Genomic DNA, 19,794 nt, shown 5'->3' with positions numbered 1-19,794 from the left:
TCTAATTGCGGAGAGCAGGGGCTACTCTTCGTTGCAGTGCACAGGCTTCTCATTGTGGTGGCTTCTCTTGTTGCGCAGCACGGGCTCTAGAGCACAGGCTCAGCAGTTGTGGCACACGGGCTCAGTAGATGTGGCTCATGGGCTCTAGAGAGTAGGCTCAGTAGTTGTGGCACACGGGCTTAGTTGCTCTGCGGCATGTGGGATCTTCCCCGACCAAGGATCAAATCCAGGTCCCCTGCATTGGCAGGCGAATTCTTAACCACTGCACCACCAGGGAAGCCCCGGGACTGTCACTTCTTGATGTCAATCAATTGCTGCCTGTTGGAATCTTTCAATTTTTCAAGAGAATTGAGAAATCTGGATCTATATGTGAAATCTTATTTTTAAATATTAGCAGCTAATTCACAAAACACATTTGGCCAGTCTGCTGATCAGAATGTGTGACATGTCAAAGGAACACAATGAACTTTTCTCCCTCCGTACCTTTGCTTTTGCTGTTCCCACTGCCAAGAACACCCTCGCACTCACGTGGGTCTCATGAACTCCACCTATTCTGTTAGGCTCAGCCGAAACACCACCTCTTTTGTGAGCATTCCCAGATGACCTCAGCTAGAAGTGACACCTCCCTCCCTGGGGCTGCAACATTTAGTCCCCATCTCATGCTATGGTTATTTTGATGAGTCCTATCTCTCTTGGTAGATAATGAGCTCCTAAAGTACAGCTGACCCTCGAGCAACACAGGATTTAGGGGCACTGACCATCCCTATAACGGAAAATCAGCACATAACTTTAAACCTGCCCTCTTTATCTGCAGTTCTGCATCCTCAGATTCTACCTACTGTGGCTCATATAGTACTACAGTAGTATTTATTGAAAAAAAATTCAGGTATAAGTGGACCCACGCAGTTCAAACCTGTGTTGTTCAAGCGTCAACTATATTCAGCAAATATTTATGGAGCACCTGCTTTGTTACAGGCACCAGGCTAGGCACTGGGGGTACAGCCCAGAGCAAGATGGATAGTCTCTGCCTTGATGGAATATAGAGTCTAGTACAGGGGACTGGATTTTTAAATTAACCATTCTCAAGACACCTAATTCCGACGTGTGATGAGTTTTATGGAGTGAAGAGAGCTTCTAAAAGGAACTTAATCCAGACATGAGGATTAAGCTGGTCACGAGGCTGCGCAGGGAAGCATTAGCACTAAGGCTGCACAGTTTGTATACCGCACAAAGGTAATGGGTGGAGAGGGCAGGCGAGAGCAGAGACCCAGTCCTGCCCAAACTGTGCCTTTTTCTGTTTTCTTTTTTGGCTGCACCACACAGCTCACAGGATCTCAGTTCCCCTACCAGGGACTGAACCCAGGCCACGGTAGTGAAAGCCAGGAATCCTAACCACTAGGCCACCAGGGAATTCCCAAAGCTGTGCCTTTTTCTAATTTGCAAAAAAACATTTTGTAGTCTAACGGGGGCAGTATGTAGTTCCTCCTCCCCTCCGGCCACCTCCTCCCCAAAAAGCTGCTCTAAATAAACACAGACTCTATTAAAAACAGTGATCTCTCTCTCTCTTTATATATATATAAGTATATATATCCTCAAGAGATGTCCCTTGTACTCCCTTTCTACCAGAACATACCCTCTAAATCCTTACTTTAAAGACTTTGGGGATCAAGGAAGGCATCGCTGAGGAAGTGAATAGGAGCTGAGACTGAAGGTAAGAAGGGGCCAGGCAGCTAAAGCACGAGGAGCACCAGGCACGAGGCCTGAGGAGAGAAAGTGCCATAGCTGAAGGATCTATTGATAATAAGCAGCCAGCGTGGCTGAAGCGTGGATAGACAGGGAGTGCGGCAAGGGTGGGCTGGGTAATGACCACGCCACACACGGCCTGTAAGGCCACATGAAGGGGTTCGATCCTCATCCTGCAATGTCTCGTATTTCCCCCTCCCTGACCATGCTGCTTATGGGTGTCACTGCCCATGGGCAATCCCCTAGACAGCATGATACCACAAACTACCTTTCCAGAGCTCCCACCATGAGCCACGCACTGTGGTGAGGCCACACGTCCGGTTCACTCTTCCTTCCCTATCCTCCTAAGGAAGTAAGTGTTCTTTGATTCCAACTGAGCAGATGAGAAAATCGAGGCACAGTGAGGATGAGCAGCCTGCCCAAGGTTACCTGGCTATTGAAAGGTGGGCTGGGATTCCAGGTCTCTGATTCTGAGCCCTTCCTCTTGACTGCCTTATAACAAAGACCCTTGCAAATAAACAGAAGGCACAAGGAGTTCAGAGCCTGGCTACTCAAAGCGGGGTCTGGGAGCTTGTAGCATTGGCATCACCTGGAAGCTTGTCAGAAATGTAGGAGCTTCGGTTCCATCACCGTCCTACTGAATCACAATTCTCCTCTTACAAATATCATGTACGTATTCCAGACTGAGAAGCACTACACTAGAGAATAATCCAAGCAAACTGGCATATTGTCTTTGCAACCCTTATACAACAGTCTAGTGTCTCAAAGGCCAAGTTTCCAGTGACTTGAAAACAACTTCTTATAACCAAATCTGCCAGAATTGCCAACTGTGCCATCCATCCACCTACCCTAGTTCTGTTTTCCATTCCAACTCCAAGGGAAAGATCCTGAGAGGCTACCATCACCTCCAGAGTCGGGCTGCTGTACACTCTACTTCTGCTCAATTCCTTAGTACAGATCTGCCCTTAAATAGAAAGAAATCTGAAGTTGTTGTACCCTTCTCTGGTTAATCACTGTTCCAAAAAATCTTCTATTTGGCGTCCACCCTGATCTCCAGATCATTTCCTGGGACCCACTTTTCACAAGCCAATTCCTTTCCTTAGCCTGCATTCCAAAGGAAGCAAAATGGTTTGGTGGAAGATCGGTAGGTGAGGGAAAGCTGGATTCTCCTTCTGCATTAAGGCCACACATTGCGTGACTGGGAAACTCCCACCTCCATTTCCTCATTCCCATCTGAGAAATGAGTAGGATGGACTACATTAGGAATCACTAAATCAGGAGCTTCGCAGGTAACAGAAAGGAAGTTCAATGGCCTAGGTGAAATAGGAAGGAGTAGTGGGGACTGTGGTGAATTAGAGGATGCAATGCCTTGACTAACGAAGGCAGCCCCACTCAGCAGGACGCTACTGTTGTCATGGGAAATATTGGCCCAGTGTTGGCATATATTCTAATTTTTCAAGACTTGGGAATCAGATTTCCCCCCTATGAAACATCCTATGGTGTTTAAACACTGGCATCTGGCTAAAACTTAAACAAACAACACTGTGTGGGCCAAATAAAGATCAGGTGCAGGCCAAACCTGCCCGTGGGCCGCCAGTCTGCGATGCCTGGTCTGGATGCCACCTAATGTTACGCTTAGATTCCATCCTATGTGCAGCTCTTCAAAATGCTGCTTAAGGGAGGCGGCATCAGCGCCTTCCGGGGCCCGTCGCTCCTCCCCATCGCGGTCCTGGGCCCTGTCTGTGCCTCTTCGCAGGCCTCTCGGGGAGAGGGCCATGCGCCGGGACTCAGCCTTGTTCGTGGTGGCGGTCACGGGCCGCACAGGGTCGCTTTCTTCACAACCTCCCTACCTGCTCGCCAGCTCTCCGGGCAGCGTCCGCGGCGATGACTCAGCCTCGGGCAGCCTGAGCCACGAGGGAGGGGAGGGGAAGGAGGCGGGGGAGGGGAAGGCGCGGGCGTGGCCGGGCCAAAGGAGGAGGGAGGGGAGCGAGGAGGAAGGAGGATAGAGGGGAAAGGGAGGGAGGCGGAGCAAGGGAGGGGTGGGGGGGAGGCCGAAAGCCCAGCCCCCGCGTCCTCCCGCTCGCCGCCTGACGACTTAGGGCTGGGTGGGTGCTGGCGGGCCTGAGAAGAGCGGAGTGTGGGGTGGGGTGGGGGAGGCACCGAAGGGAAGGTCTTGAGCTTCCGGCACTCATCCCCCATCCCGGAGTGTCCTTGTTGGCACGCGGTTCCTAGCCACACCCGCGGACCCACCCCTGCCGCGGTTGGATTAGTGCTGGGAAAGGCACCTTTAGACACGGACCCTTAGTGATCACCTCCCTCCCTGTGGAGGCCTTGGAGCACTGGGCAGTTAGAAAGGGACGGAGATGAGGGAGCCGGGGCCCTGCTAACCCGGGTCTTGCAAGGCAGAGAGAAAATCCACATCGCCTACCCGCAAGTGGAAATTTAAAGGGAGAAATGATCTACTGGCACATTCTGCTGGGCTACACAATAGCTATAATGCAAGGTTGAATTTGGAAGGTGGCCCAAGGAAGTTTCCTTAGCAATTTTTAAAAATATAAATGAATTGATGAATGAACGAAATGTGCTACAGGAGCATATCTGTGTGCATAGAGAGGACAGGTTTTCTTTTTGTTGTAATGTCTTTGTGTGTGTGTGTTTGGGAGGATGTATAGGAGTCTGTATGTGTATCTTTTTTTTAAAAATTAATGTATTTATTTATGGCTGCGTTGGGTCTTCGTTGCTGTGCGCAGGCTTTCTCTAGTTGCAGTGAGTGGGGCTACTCTTCGTTGCAGTGTACAGGCTTCTCATTGCGATGGCTTCTCTTGTTGCAGAGCACGGGCTCTAGGCGCACAGGTTTCAGTAGTTGTGGCTCATGGACTCAGTAGTTGTGGCTTGTGGGTTCTAGAGCGCAGGCTCAGTAGTTGTGGCACACGGGCTTAGTTGCCCCGAGGCATGTGGGATCTTCCTGGACCAGGGCTTGAACTGGTGTCCCCTGCACTGGCAGGCAGATGCTCAACCACTGCACCACCAGGGAAGTCCTGTATGTGTATCTTGAATGATGTATGCATATGTATGCTTATAGATATAAGCACATTGATAGCTGTATATGAGTATGTGTGCTCAGAACATGTCTCTGTGTATATGTACGGATATTTTTATATGCCTAAATATTAAACAAGTGTGTATATATATATGAGATCTATGGGCTTTCCTGAGTTTGCATGTAAATATGTGTATGGACATGAATTTGTGGGTTTGTGAGTGTGACAGCATGTACTTGGGTATGTATTGCTATTGTGTGCCAGTGGTGTGTGAGTGTGTGTGTGTGTGTGTATGTGTATGGGACTCCGTGTGCCTTGGTGAGATGGCGTTATGGTTGTGTATGTGTGTTTGTGAGTGTATGGGAATACATTTGTGAGTCTGTGACCAGGGCTGGGGTGTGCCTTGAGGTTGCTTGTGTGTTTAGATGAGAACAGGTGTGTTTTTGCAAGTCTGAGTGGATATGACTGTAATGAGTCTGGTTATCTCTATAGCCAGCCTATTGATTCAGTCTGTGATAAGGGCCAGGTGATTCTTAAGGGTTGGGCTGGTCAAGGTGCCTCTTGGAGGAGGAGGTCCTAAGAGGGTGGGGACTGTGGAAGTAGGAAAAGCCCCGGGTGTCCTGGCCCAGTGACCATCCAGAGCAGTGGGAGGCAGGGTGAGCAATGTAGGCTGAAGCAAGACACAGTGACCTTGAATGCCAGAACAGGTCGTCCTCCAGTTTGGCAGGGCCTCCTCTGCCTTCCTCCACCCTCTCAAGTCTGCTTCTCTTGTGGCCTCCTCGCTGTCTACCTTGTCAGTGCTCTTCTGCAGAGGCATGCCCTCGGTCATTAACAATAGCAACATTATATAAATAGACATTTCTCTACAGAAGACATACAGATGGCCAAAAAGCACATGAAAAGGTGCGCAATGTCACTAATTATCAGAGAAATGCAACTCAAAACTACAATGAGGTTTCACCTCACCCTGGTCTGAATGGCCATCATCAAAAAGTCTACAAACAATAGGGCTTCCCTGGTGGTGGTGCAATGGTTGAGAATCTGCCTGCCAATGCAGCGGACAAGGGTTCGATCCCTGGTCCAGGATAATCCCACATGCTGCACAGCAACTAAACCCTGTGCGCTACAACTACTGAGCCTGTGCTCTAGAGCCTGAGAGCCACAACTAATGAGCCTGCGTGCTGCAACTACTGAAGGCTGTAAGCCTAGAGCCTGTGCTCTGCAACAAGAGAAGCCACCGCAGTAAGAAGCCCACGCACCGCAACAGAGTAGCCCCCGCTCACGGCAACTAGAGAAACCCTGTGCGCAGCAACAAAGACCCAACACAGCCAAAAATAAATAACTAAAATAAATAAATTTATAAAATAAAAAAAAGTCTACAAACAAATGCTGGAGAGGGTGTGGAGAAAAGGGAGCTCTCCTACACTGTTGGTGGGGATGTAAATTGGTACAACCACTATGGAGAACAGTATGGAGGTTCCTTAAAAAACTAAAAATAGGGGCTTCCCTGGTGGCGCAGTGGTTAAGAACCTGCCTGCCAATGCAGGGGAACACGGGTTCGAGCCCTGGCCTGGGAAGATCCCACATGCTGCGGAGTAACTAAGCCCGTGCACCACAACTACTGAGCCTGCGCTCTAGAGCCCACGTGCCACAGCTACTGAGCCTGCGTGCCACAACTACTGAAGCCTGTGCGCCTAGAGCCCGTGCTTTGCAACAAGAGAAGCCACCACAATGAGAAGCCCGCTCACCGCAACAAAGAGTAGCCCCCGCTCGCTGCAACTGGAGAAAAGCCCACATGCAGCTACGAAGACCCAACACAGCCAAAAATAAATAAATAAATAAATTTATTTTTAAAAACCCAAAAAAACTAAAAATAGAATTACCATATGACCCAACAGTCCCACTCCTGGGCATATATCTGTAGACAACCATAATTCAAAATGATATATGCACCCCAATGTTCATTGCAGTACTATTTACAATAGCCAAGACATGGAAGCCATGTAAATGTCACTGACAGAGAAATGGGTAAAGAAGATGTGGTACATATATACAATAGAATATTACTCAGCCATAAAAAAGAATGAAATAATGCCAATGGCAGCAACATGTTTGGACCTAGAGATTATCATCCTAAGTGAAGTAAGTCAGACAGAGAAAGCCAAATATCATATGATATCACTCATATGTGGAATCTAATTTTTAAAAAATGATACAAGTGAACTTATTTACAAAACAGAAACAGACTTACAGATATTGAAATAAACTTATGGTTACCAAAGGGGAAACGTGGGGCAGGGGGCTAAATCAGGAGCTTGGGATTAACACACACACACTACTATGTATAAGATAGATAACCAACAAGGACCTACTGTATAGCGCAGGGAACTCAATATTCTGTGATAACCTACATGAGAAAAAATCTGAAAAAGAATGAATATATGAATATATATAACTGAATCACTTTGCTGTACACCTGAAACTAACACAACATTGTAAATCAACTATACTCCAATTAAAAAAAAAAAAAAAAGCAACATTATGGAACACTTACTGTGTGCCTGTCCCCCAAAAGCTGTGAACAGGCATTGATTGGCTCAGCTTAGTATCCCCAGTGTTACAGAGGGGGCCACTGAGGAGGTGAAGTGCCTGTTCCCGGTTACACAGCTAGTAAGGGTGCCTCCAACTCCAGGGGCTGCATGCCCTCTCAACTGCTGGACCAGGCAGGGTCTCACAACCTCGGCACTACTGACACTTGGGGCCGGAGAGTTGATGGTTCAGTGCCGTGGGGCTGCCCTGTGCACTGTGGGATGTTCAGCGTCATCCTTGGTCTCTGAACACTAGATGCCAGTAGCACCTCCCATTCCAGTTGTGACAACCAAAATGTCTCTAGGTATTTCCAAATGTCCCCTGGGGATAAAATGACACCCCCCCCCCCCGATTGAGAACCAGAGTGCTAGACTATCCTGCCTCCCTGGATAAATGTTTTCTGAGGGGCTGCACCATCTGCACCCTGTCCGGTGGCTTCAGCAGTCCCTCTTCTTTCACAGTGATCCTCACTTGCACACAGGAAGCCCCTGGCCTCTGTCACAGTCAAACAGAATGTTAACTAGCTGGGCCACCTTATCCAACAACTCAACCTCTCTGAGCCCCAGCCACAGAAAGCACAGGGTTCAGCACCTCCACAGCTCTTATTATTATCATCTGAGTCACAGGGATTCCCTGGGGTCAGAGCCAGGAGGAAGAGGGCCCCAAGCTGTAGACGATGCTGGTTCTGCAAGTTTGCCTTCCTGGTTCAGTGAGAAGGACTCAGTGCTACAGAGTTGGGCCAAAGCTGGTCCCAGGTGACGCTATCATATTTATGCTATTTCATCTTTGCAAATAAAACAGCCTGACTTTTTCCACCAGCAGAACCCAATTTTAATGAGCACATGCTATGCTGTGGCCAGAGCAGGTGCTCAGGAGGGGCGAGGCAGAGCCATCAGCAGGACTATCACATGTCCAGGCCCGGACTCCAGTTACAGACAAGACACAGGTGATAACACCTGCAGAGGCCTTCCACTTCCACAGAGTCATGCCTGACTCTGCCACCCAGGAACTCTCTTTGCCTCTTAGCTATGTGTTCCTTCGCTGCACCATCTCTCCTAGTCTCCAATCCCTGCAGTATTCCTGATATTTACAGGGCCCTATATCCAATCCTCTTGGGAGGCTGCAGAGCCAAGTGGTCAAGGGTGAGGGTTCTGATGCCTCATCGCCTGAACCTGTGTGATCCTGAGCAAGGCACTTCACCTTTCTGTGCCTTAGCTTCCTCATTTTGAAAATGGGGATCTTAAGAAGCCCAATCTGGCAGGATGAAATGAGATAGCAGTACACTAAAAGATGCTAGGCCTGTAGTAAGCCCTTAATAAATAACAGCTACCATTACTGTTGTTATTCTTCATTTTCATTAACAATGAAATGCACATGAGCAGTTACTAATTGCAAGGCACTGTGCTAAGCCTTGCACAACTCTTTTCTCATTTGATCCCTTCAGCAGCTCTACAGGAAGGTGCTGTTGTTAGCCTCAGCAGGGGAGAGGAAGCTCAGGTACAATGATAAGTGACTTATCCAAGGTGGCAGAGCTAAAATGAACCAGAACCAAAGTGTTGTTACCGCAAAGCCTCATGGCCCTGAGCTTCTCCACTGAAAGCAGATTTTACCGTAGGAAGGAAGGGCTCCTCTCCAGCTGAGGGGCCCCCGGAAATTTGAGGGGCCCAGAGAAGAAGGCAGTGAGGGGTCTGAACAGAAAGAGGGGTTTGGCTCAAAATGGGTGAAGTTTCCTTTTTCAGCTTTTGATGAAATCACCTAACATAGTGGGCTGTGGTCTCATGACCTCTAAGAGGAGTTGCCAAGCTTTTACTAGCGCATAACGTTTATTTTTGTTACAAGCCATGGTGTATATTGTTCCAGTGCTTTTTGTTTGAATTGGATTGTAGGAAGGTACAGAAAGGTGTTAACTTGCTACAAGTCACAGGACAGATGGGAGGCCCATTTTAAAGCTGGTGCCAAAGAAAGATGGTGTGTTTACCAGAAGTTGTGAGAACTAGGCCAGGTGAATATATAAGAGAGGATGGCCTTTGTGGAAGGGTTAGTTCTTCTGACACATGTGCCAAAGGGGACAGAGAGAGTCATCTGGTAACTGTTTTGTTTTCTTTTAAAGATATTCAAGGCATTGTTTTTCATTGTACTGTGATGGTGTATTTATTGCTATGTAGCAAATTACCCCAAAGCTGAGTGGCTTAAAACAAATATTATCTTGTAGTTCCTGTGGATCAGGAATGCAGGGATGATTTAGCTGTATAGGCTATGGCTTAGAGTCTCTCATGAAGTTGCAGTCTAGATGTCAGCCAGGTCTGAAGTCATCTGAAGGCTTGACTGGAACTGGGGGATCTGCTTCCAAGATGGCGCATTCACATGGCTGTTGGCGGGAGGCCTCAGTTCTTCACCATGTGGACCTCTCCATAGGGCTGCTTGAGTGTCCTCACACCATGGAGGTAGGCTTTTGCCGGAGCAAGGGACAGCAGGATGGAAGCCACGTTGTCTTTTATACCTAGCTCCAGAAGTCACACAACATTGTTTCCCGAATGACCTGTTGCTTACACAGGTCAGCCCTTCTCAGTGTGGGAGGGCACCACACAAGGACGTGAATACCAGGAGGTGAAGATCATGGGGCCATCTTGGAGGCAGGCTATCATAGTGGTCATCATTGCCCATTTGTTTCCTACTGTATGGAAGACCCTGGATTTCAAATCAAATCCAGTATTCAAACTGGGCTGCGAACACCAAAAGTTTGAGAGCTGCTCATCCAGTGGCTTCATTTTATCTGGACCTGCCTGTGGGGTCCCCTTGGGGGTGTGGCCCCAGCAGTGTCCCAGGTTGACTCCATCAGAAATAAAGAGCATGGTCCCATGACACTGAACGTTTGTTCTCTGCTCCAGGTGCCATCAGGGTGCAGTGGGTAAGGAGTATGAACCCTGTAACCAGGCAGAACTGGATTCAAATCCTGACTCCCCTGTTAATGAGTTGGGGACTGGGCAGTTGGCTTAACTTCTCTGAGCCTCCGTGTCTTTATGTATAAAATGGATTAAGATCAACTTCACACGGTCATTGGGGCCATGAAATACTGGATGACAGAGCGATGATAAAAGGAGTCAGGTACTCTGCCAATGTTCACCCATAGGTTTGTTATTCATAGTGATAACAGTAAAGTACTGATAATAGCTCACATTTATGGAGCTCCTAATATTGTCAGTCTCTGAAGCTTAGAGCAGTTAAGACACACAGCTATGAGAGCTGAGACTCAAACCCAAGTTTGTCTGTTTCCAACCAAACTGTTGGATAACTTGCGTTTTTCACCTGAGTCTGTAATTATGGACAGTACATGGTTTTTCCTCCTTCCCCTTTCCCCTCTTTTTGGCTGCTTAGTAGTACATGGACATTGCATAATTAAACTATTTCCCCTATTGTTAGATACTTAGTTTCTAATTTTTTGCTATTAACAATGAGGCTTCACTGAGCATCTCTGCTGCCCAGGCATTTGCCCAGAGCTCACCACGTACCAGGGGCTGTGCCAGGTATCTGACGTATGTACCTTGTTCAATCCTCCACCAGCCCAAGGACATCAGCTAGGAAATGACACTTTCAGGCTATCATTCTGTTGTCTAACAGAGTGCCTTTTATAAGGATTGAGAATCCCTTGCTTTCTCACTGCTGAAGTTCCTTATTCCAATAGGGCCCCCAAGGAGTACCTGTGTTTCCTCTGCAGCACGTTCCTGGGAAATCAGAGGGCTTGGAGTCTGCAAACACACGTTTAACAAAAGGACAGGCTCACAGCAACAGGGCCTCCCCAGACACGGCCCTGTAACAGACAGGATTGGCCAGGTTATGCTGCAGTGGCAAACAACCCCAAGATAGTGGCTTAAGACACCCATTATGGGGCTATGACGGGCTCTGTTCTTGTTTTTCAATTTATTTATTTTATTTTTATTTATTTTTGGCTGCGTTGGGTCTTTGATGCTGCACGCAGGCTTTCTCTAGTTGCGGCTCTCGGGGGCTACTCTTCATTGCAGTGCGCTGGCTTCTCATTGCGGTGGCTTCTCGTTGCAGAGCACGGGCTCTAGGCACGCGGGCTCAGTAGTTGTGGCACACGGGCTTAGTTGCTCCGCGGCATGTGGGATCTTCCCAGCCCAGGGCTCGAACCCGTGTCCCCTGCGTTGGCAGGTGGATTCTTAACCACTGCACCGCCAGGGAAGCCTAGGGGTTCTGTTTTGTGTTGTCCTTGCTCCAGGCCCTAAGCTGATAGAGGAGCCACCAACCTGAATACTGCCACTAGCCATTCCAGGAGGCAAGAGAGAATGCAGTCATTTGCACACTGGCTCTTAAAGCTTCCACTTGGAAATGACTGCTTACTTCCTCTCACTTTTTTTTTTTTGACAAAGCAAGTCACATAGGCATGCGTAACTCTGCAGAGATGTACATCCTACTGTGTGCCCTGAGCAGGGAGAACGAGAATATTTGGTGAACAGCACTGACGACCACCACAGGCCTTTTCTTCTGCTGACCATTTAGAAGGAGTCTGACGATCAGAACCATGTTTTGGAACAACTGAGTCCAGGCCAGAAGTGCCCAAGTGTGTCTTTGCCTTCTGTCCTGGAAGAAAGACCCTTACTTCGCAACCCTCTTTACTCACACTGTGAAGCTGAGTTGGCTCTGAATCTCTGGGGCTCCAGGAGATAAGGAGAACAGAGAAGTGTGGGTCCAGGGAGATGGACCGGGGGTGACTACGGGTGGAGCTCTGTATTCTGAACTGTATCAGCCATGGAGTGACCGTGCGTCTGTGCTCTTCGGCAGTGGAAAGGGCATTTGACTCCTGTGTGACCTTGGAAAGTCATCTGGAAACAACCTAAATGTACTTCAAAGTGAAATGGTTATACCAGCCAGGTATACAGACCTTTAGTATTTATATAAATACTAAAGAGAAATGATAAAGAGTGTTTATATTTATACAGATGTACCTTGAAAACATGATGTTGAGTGGGGAAAAAAAGCAAGTGGCAGAATGATATGCGCAGTCTGATACCATTTACGTAACTTTGAAACACATACACTGAACACTACTACACATATTGGTCTTTGATGCATGTGCTGCATATAATAGTGGTCGTGGGGTTTGGGGGTTGGGGGAGTGGGGGGGAGGGGCTGAGACGGAGAATGAAGGAGACAAGTGGGGCTTCAACTCTGTAATTTAAAATAAACACACAGGATAAGCACATATAATAAACTTTTAATAGCCGTCAATTCTGAGTAGGAAGACTTGGATGCCTGTGATATTATTGTTTGTATTTCTTACGTTTTTAGAATGAAAAAGGGGAAAGCTTGCTTGGTCTCTTAGGTCTCAGTTTCCCCATCTCTCAAATAAGGTCATTGATCTAGAATGGTGGGTGGTTATCACAGACCAGTAAAATTTCAGGAAAAAAAATGGGGGATAGGGATGTCCATTTTAAATTTTGCCCACAATGGGTTTTAAGAAAACTGAATTATCTATTCTGACCATGATTTCATAAAAAGAAGGAACATTTTAAACATGAAATTAGTGGGAAGGGCACACTCTCAGAATAGAGAGCTGAATAAAATTTTGTTCTTGTTTTCCAATAACTTATTTAGTAAAAGAAACACATACTCATTATAAAACATTTGGAAAATTTATCATGAACAGAATAAACTACTCACCCCTATTTTCACCACCCAGAGAAAAAATTGCTGTCATATATATGTATATGTTTATCGTGTGTTTGGTATTTCTAATTTATATATGACTTTTGCTCCTTTTTTCTTATTGTAAAATTAATACATTAATGGGGATTTAGAAAAAAGATAAATAGAAGAAAATGGAGATATTAATAAACTGAGCTTTCCATCCATAATTTATTTTTCTCATTTCACCTTGAATCAAAGAAAACTTCTCAGACTGGCATTTGGGAATAATAAGTAGAAGGAATAATAATAAATGATATTTATTGAGCCCTTACTACGTACCAAGCCTTGTGCTAAATGCTTTACAGGGCTATCCCACTTAATCCTCACCACAACCCTATGAGGTACATACGTTTACTGCCCCCTTTCACAGATGTGGAAGCTGAGGTTCAGAAAGGTGAAGTAACTTGCTCAGAGTTACACATCTCCTAGAACCTGATGTCCAGAAAGGTTAAATAACCTATGTCAGTTCCCGCATCACTTCCCGAGCAATTTGCTCTCCGCCCACCCTGTGCCCTGAGAACCAGAGGGTGACCTGCTCAGAGTCTGAAGTTCAGCCCAAGGTCAGGGGGCAAAGGAGCTCTTGCTCAGGTCCCAGTGGCATGTGGTCGGGAGGGTAGTGGCTCTTCTTGGAGAGGCGTTTTTGTGGCTTGGTGATGGGGGTAGAACTTTTTCTTCTCGTCAGCCAAGGCCAAGGCCACAGCTGTCTCATCCCCTCATCCCTCTGAATCAGCCCCAGGGGCCTTGGTCCAGGGTCAGCCCCGCCCAGGAGCCACGTAGCAGCACCCTTCATTCGTCTGTCACGTGTTCGCTCATTCACCTCCTTTGGACCATAGTCCTGCCACGTGCCAGGTGCTATGGTGAGTGGAGCAGGTCTGGAGAGGGGTAAGAAGAGATCCCTGCCTTCATGGAGCTCACTCTTGGGGAGAGAGTCTGAAGGTGGCGAGAGAAAGGGTCCCTGGCACCTGCTCTGTGCTCACCTACATGCTCCAAACCAGGCAGGTCTGCTAGCAACACGCCCCACTCAGCCCACCAGTGGGCAGATTAGGACAGTGAGTGCCACCCAGCCAACAGGCACAGGTTTGGTGAAACCTGAAGCTCACTTGATCTTAGCAGGCTTCTTTAGGAAAAAGAGTACAAAATCCAAAATTATAAATACAAAATTAGCATAACACGAATGTTTACTTAGCACGTGAAAAGAAAGCACAGCAAATAGCAAATTGTAAAAAACTACCAGTTCTCTGGTGGTCCAGTGGTTAGGACTTGGCGCTTTCGCTGCCAATTAGCCGGGGTTCAATCCCTGGTTGGGGAAGTAAGATCCCACAAGCAGCAAAGCACGTCCGAAAAAAAAAAAAACCAACTACCAATTCCATAAACATCACAGAATTCAGAGAAATAAAGTAACACTATGAATTAACTGTTTGACACAGCTCTCTTATATTTCGTCCTATGTTTTTGGCCACACACCCTTTGATTACCGTGTGGACACATTTCCAGGGCCCCTTCCAGGGGAAGTGGCAGGGCAAGTGAGGGGCCCTGACGTTTGAGCTTCATTAGCTTCTCTGTAAATCCACCCCTAGATTTAATTCTTTACCTCACCAAATCCTCAGAACAATCCTGTCTTGTAGGCTCTGTTGTTACCCCATTTCATGGATGGGGCAACAGGCTCAGAAACAGAATGGTCTGTCCAAGGTCACCGGCTCTCCACTGTGACCTTCACACTACCCTGCCCTGCATACAACTCCTGGGTTTGGTAAATAGACTCAAATACATCCCCTGCCCAAAGTGCTCCCAAGCTGGAAGGAAAAGGCAAGACTTGAAACCCAGAAGAAATGAAGCTCTATCACAAGGCCCCCTTGTCCCTTCCCTCTTTCTATCCGGATCGGATCAAACTTCCACCTCCTGCAGGAAAACTCTCAGGGCTTCATGGGCCCACTCTGGCCTCTTCCTCTTTGCCTGGTTGAATGAATTTATGTCCCCGCTTTGCTCTTCTTTCCCCATGGCGGGGGCGAGTCAAGGTCCCTTTCTGGGATGCAGTATCCCCAACTGGAAAATGGTTTCTAAGGACTCTTTCAACTATGGAAACTCAGGAATTCTTTTTTTTTTTTTTTTGAGAAAACCTTGGATCCTTCTGGTCCAGTATCAAGGCTGCAGCACCATCCTATACAATCTCTCACCAAGCTCTTTGCCCTCTCTGACCCAAGCCCCAGCTATGGCCCTGGCCAAGCTGCCACCCTTTCTCACCTGGATTATGGCAACAGCCTTAGTCTCCATACAGCTGCTTGAGTGATCTCTTAAAAGTAGAATAAAGACAAAAATCCCTGCGATGGCTGCCGGGCTCCTGGGCCCCAGGTCATCTCTCTCTGCTGCCCTCCAGCCCCACTGCCATATGGCAAACCCTTTATCACCTCAGGCCTTCGCACATACTGTTCCCTCTCTCTAAGACACTCTTCCCCCACACTTCCCCAGGCTAACTCCCATGCATCCTTTCCATCTCAGGTGCAATATCTCTTCTTTGGAGAGGACTTCCCTGACCCCTCAATTTAAATGAAATCCATGGGAATAGAAACTGATGTCACCTACTATATGGTAGGCTGAGAAATGGCCACCAAAGAAATCAGGGCCTAATCCCTGGAACTTATGAATATTACCTTATTCGGAAAACGGGTAACAGTTGCAGACTGATTAAATTAAGGACCTTGAGATGGGGAGATTATTCTGGATTATCGGGGAGGGCCCTAAGTGCAATCCTATATATCCTTATGAGAGAGACGCAGAGGGAGATCTGACACACATACAAAGAGAAGGTAATACAAAGATGAAGCAGGGAGAGATTTGAAGATGCTGGCCTTGAAGACTGGAGTGATGGGGCTACAAGCCACCAGAAGCTGGGAGAAGCGAGGAATGGATTCCCCTCTAGAACCTCCAGGGGGAGTGCAGCCCTGCTAATATCTTAATTTCAGTCCAGTGATACTCATTTTGGACTTCTGGCCTCCAGAACTGTGAGAGAATAAATGTCAGTTGTTTTAAGCCACCAAGTCTGTGGTCCTCTGTTACAGTGACAACAGGAAACTAATAGACCCACTCAGTATCCTGTCTCTCTTTAATTCTTACAGAATTCTTAATTCATTCAGGAGGCCCAGCTCAATTCTTTATTTACCAGCCTCCTTTCCAGCCAGGTGTGCTATGTGACCATGTTCTGGCCAATGAGATATAAGCAGAGGTTGTGTGGATTTCTGAGAAGGCTCCTTAAAAGGGGATAGAGAACCTAGGTGTGCCCTTTTGCTCTTCCATCCTTCCTGCTTTCTGTCTGGAATACACACATGAAGGCTGACACTCCAGTAACCATCTTGGGAACATGAGGTACAACTGAGGCCCCCATCCCTGAACTGCTGAACCAACACCAGCAGCCACTACCTCCAGACTTCTCATTATGAGAAGAAAATAAACTTACATGCTGATGCCACTGTCCTCAAGGCCTGTGTTAATAACAGCTGTTCATAATCCCCCCTGAAATATCTTTCCTACTGTTCCATCTCATTCCATTTTTTTTAATGGAAATCATCAGAATGTATGATAATACCTTACTTGTGTGTTTAGCTATTTAATGTCTGCTTCCTCTGCTAAACTATAATTTCCATGTGGGCAGGGCCTGTGTCTGCTTTCTTCATAGCACAGGACCTGGTGCAGAGTAGGTGCTCCATAAATATTTATTGAATGAATGAATGCATTAATGAATGAATGAACAATGCCTCTCCTAGTGAGGTCCCAGGCTCATTATAAGACAAAGACCACACTTTTCATTTCTCTTATCTCTAGCCCAGCCCTGGGCCCCAAGTGAATGTTCCTGGGATCCTGATTAAGTAGAATGGAATACAAAGAAGTGAAAATATCTGGGCTCCAGTCAGCCCTGTGGCTTGGTGACAGTGGGTGCTGAATAAAGGTTTGTTGAGTGACTGGGGAACAGCCTGGCCCTCTGGAGAAAGACAAGGATATTGGGGGATGGCATTTCAGCTGGGATATGAGGCCCTGAGAGTCCAGTGTCTGCCGAATCTCCAACCAGCTGTCAGATTTACAGGGTAGCAGAAGCCAACTCTGAGCTCGATCAGGCTGTGCCCATTTTAAATTCCTGGGAGTCGAGGCTCAGAGAGGGGCAGGGACTTGCCTGAGGTCACCTGGGAAGTTGGCAGAGCTTGGATGAGGCCATGCAGCTCCCAATTCAGCTCTTCCTCCTGTTTGTGTTCTTGCCTCTGCACCCTGCTGCCTTCTAGGTGAGGAGACCAAGGGAAAGGAGGCCTGCATGCCTAGGGCTCCCCAAGGGAACATCAGCTGCAAGGGTTCAACCTTCCCACTTCACAGATGCCATCACTGAGGCGCCGTGAGGCTGTGGGTCCTGCACCAGAGTTTTCAGGGGTTGGAAACTGCGACCAAGTGACCCCAGTGCAGAGCTTTCTCTACAGTCACATCCTGTCTCTTGACCCTGCTATAGGGAATCACACCTCCCCAAGCTGGGGGCGGATTGTGCGTTCCCACTGGGGTTCTCAAGCTCCAGCCTCGAGGCTGGCAGGTTTAGGACTTACTGTTCACACTTGATCCACCAGTTTAAGGTACCTGAGAAACTTGCTTGGCTGACCATGCCTGTCCTTCAGGTGAAGAAAGGAGAAGCTGAAAGTGTCTCAAGATCTAGTCCAGGGTCACAGAGCAACCAACCTTTGTGGAACCATGTCTCTCTTGGCCAGTGTTCAGACACCTGCAGTTCAGCAATGATCTCCAGCAGGGCAGGCAGAGGAGTGGACACTCGGCCCTGGAGACAGAAAATGATGCATGTTAGCGAGTCCAAGGTCAAGGACGCCTCCTTCCACAAATGCAGCCAGAGCCTTGCACTCACATAGCCGTTCTCAAACTTTTTGGTCTCAAGACCCTCTTTATACACTTAAAAATTACTGAACCCCAAAGATTTTTGTTTATGGTGGTTATGTCTATCAACATTTACTGTATCAGAAATAGAAATTGAGACATATAATATTAAATGATGTAAAAATAATGATAAGCACTCTAACATAAATCTATGTTATGAATAATAACCATATTTTAGAAAATAATTAGGGCGAAGAGTAGCACTGTTTTACATTTTTCCAAATCTCCTTAATGTCTGGCTTAATAGAGGGCAGCTGGATTCTCACATCTGCATCTGTGTTCAATCTGCTATGAAATAACATGACACATAGCCTCTGGAAAACTCCACTGTACACTCATGAGAGAAAGAGAGTAAAAAAAGGTCTTAGTCTTACAATGAAAACAGTTTTGACCTCATGGATCCTCTGAAAGGGTCTTGGGGATCTTCAGGGGTCCCTGGACCATACTTTGTGAACCACTGCTCTGCACGCTTGATTTAATCTTCACAACAACTCTGTGAGGTGGATCTGGTTGTCATTCCCATTTTATAGAGGCCCAAGGTGAGGCTCAGTGAGGCTGTGAGGCTTGCCCAAAGACACATAGCCAGTGAACAGTAGTGTCAGGGTTTGAACCCAAGACCATCAGTTCTGGGGAACTGTGTCTTTAACAGCAAAACTGTACTCCAGACCCTGGCTGATGGACGGATGTTGTAGGAGGGATGGTATCAGGAAGGAGCCAGAGGTTCTGGGATGCCATTAAGTGGGGAGGGAGATGTAGTGTGGTGGTTAAGAGCATGGGCTCAGGAATGGTCTGCCTGGACCCACGTCCTGGCTCTGCCCTGTACATGCTGTGTGACTTGTGGCAAAGCACTCAACTTCTCTGAGTATCACATACTCCCTCTGTAAAATGTGATAATAGATATTTACATCATAGGGTCCTTGGGAAGATTAAATATTAAGTCACATAAATTATTACAGCACTCAATAGATGTTATATATAGTGTATACATCTTTCAGTTGCTATAAATTTGAGAACAGGGCTGTGCACACGGTTTCACTGAAGCTGGAGAGAGGGCTGAAGGTCCCTGCCTTCAGGACCCACCTATAGCATGGGTCCTGGAGGCAGGGGCCAGGGGAGTGAGGAGATGGGGGGCCTGGAGCACGAAGGAGGGGCTCGAGACTAGGAATGTGGAGCTCTCAAGTGCTGGGCATCCCCTGACGCTGACTCCATGGATTTCAGGTGCCCAAGCCAGCAGTGAAATGTGCTGTGACAGGAGGGCCACCCTTGCCTGCCCCAGGGGACAGGGGCCAAGTCTCTTGCTCAGTTCACCATCCTGGCCACGGGGGACTGGGATCAGGCCTCCAGTTTCCAGCCCAGAAAAGCCCCCATAACCACCTGCCTCTCCGGACCTCCTTCAGGGAGTGAAGCCACGAGCTCTAGCTCCCTCTTCTGTCCTCCCAACTCTAGAAAATAATCTAGAACCACATTGCCAAAGGATCCTGAGAGCCATCTTGCCCAGCTGCCCCCTTTCCCTTTTTGTAGAGGAAGAACCTGAGTCCCAGAGACGGAAAGGGACCACCCACACCATACAGCCAGTTGGGGACAGAAGGCCCAGGCCGCCTGGTGTCTGACTCAAGTTGTACCGTGGTGACATACGCCACCTTCCTTGCTCAGCAGGGACTGAAGACCAATGTGCCTTTGGGGGCGGCGGCTCTGGAGCTCCCCTGCCTGGGGCAAGTCTCAACTTCGCCACTTTCTGGCATGTGGCCTCATGCAAGACGCTTAACCTCTCTGTGCCTCAGGGTCTTTATCTACGGAACGG

The 19,794-nt window shown here is 47.7% G+C and overlaps 1 long non-coding RNA gene across 1 annotated transcript in view; it reads right to left on the bottom strand.

The window, feature by feature from the left end:
* Nucleotides 1–3,718, bottom strand: part of LOC130707251 (uncharacterized) — a 41,799-nt gene extending 38,081 nt beyond the window's left edge. Inside the window, exon 1 of the long non-coding RNA XR_009007153.1 lies at nucleotides 3,594–3,718. This is a non-coding gene — a long non-coding RNA (uncharacterized LOC130707251). The remainder of the gene's footprint in view (nucleotides 1–3,593) is intronic.
* Nucleotides 3,719–19,794: the final 16,076 nt, after the last annotated feature.

This window comes from Balaenoptera acutorostrata, chromosome 2, assembly GCF_949987535.1.
Source record: "Balaenoptera acutorostrata chromosome 2, mBalAcu1.1, whole genome shotgun sequence".
In the NCBI taxonomy this organism is placed as follows: domain Eukaryota; kingdom Metazoa; phylum Chordata; class Mammalia; order Artiodactyla; family Balaenopteridae; genus Balaenoptera; species Balaenoptera acutorostrata.
Note: the sequence above shows the minus strand (reverse complement) of the source record. Positions and strands in the feature narration are given on the sequence as shown.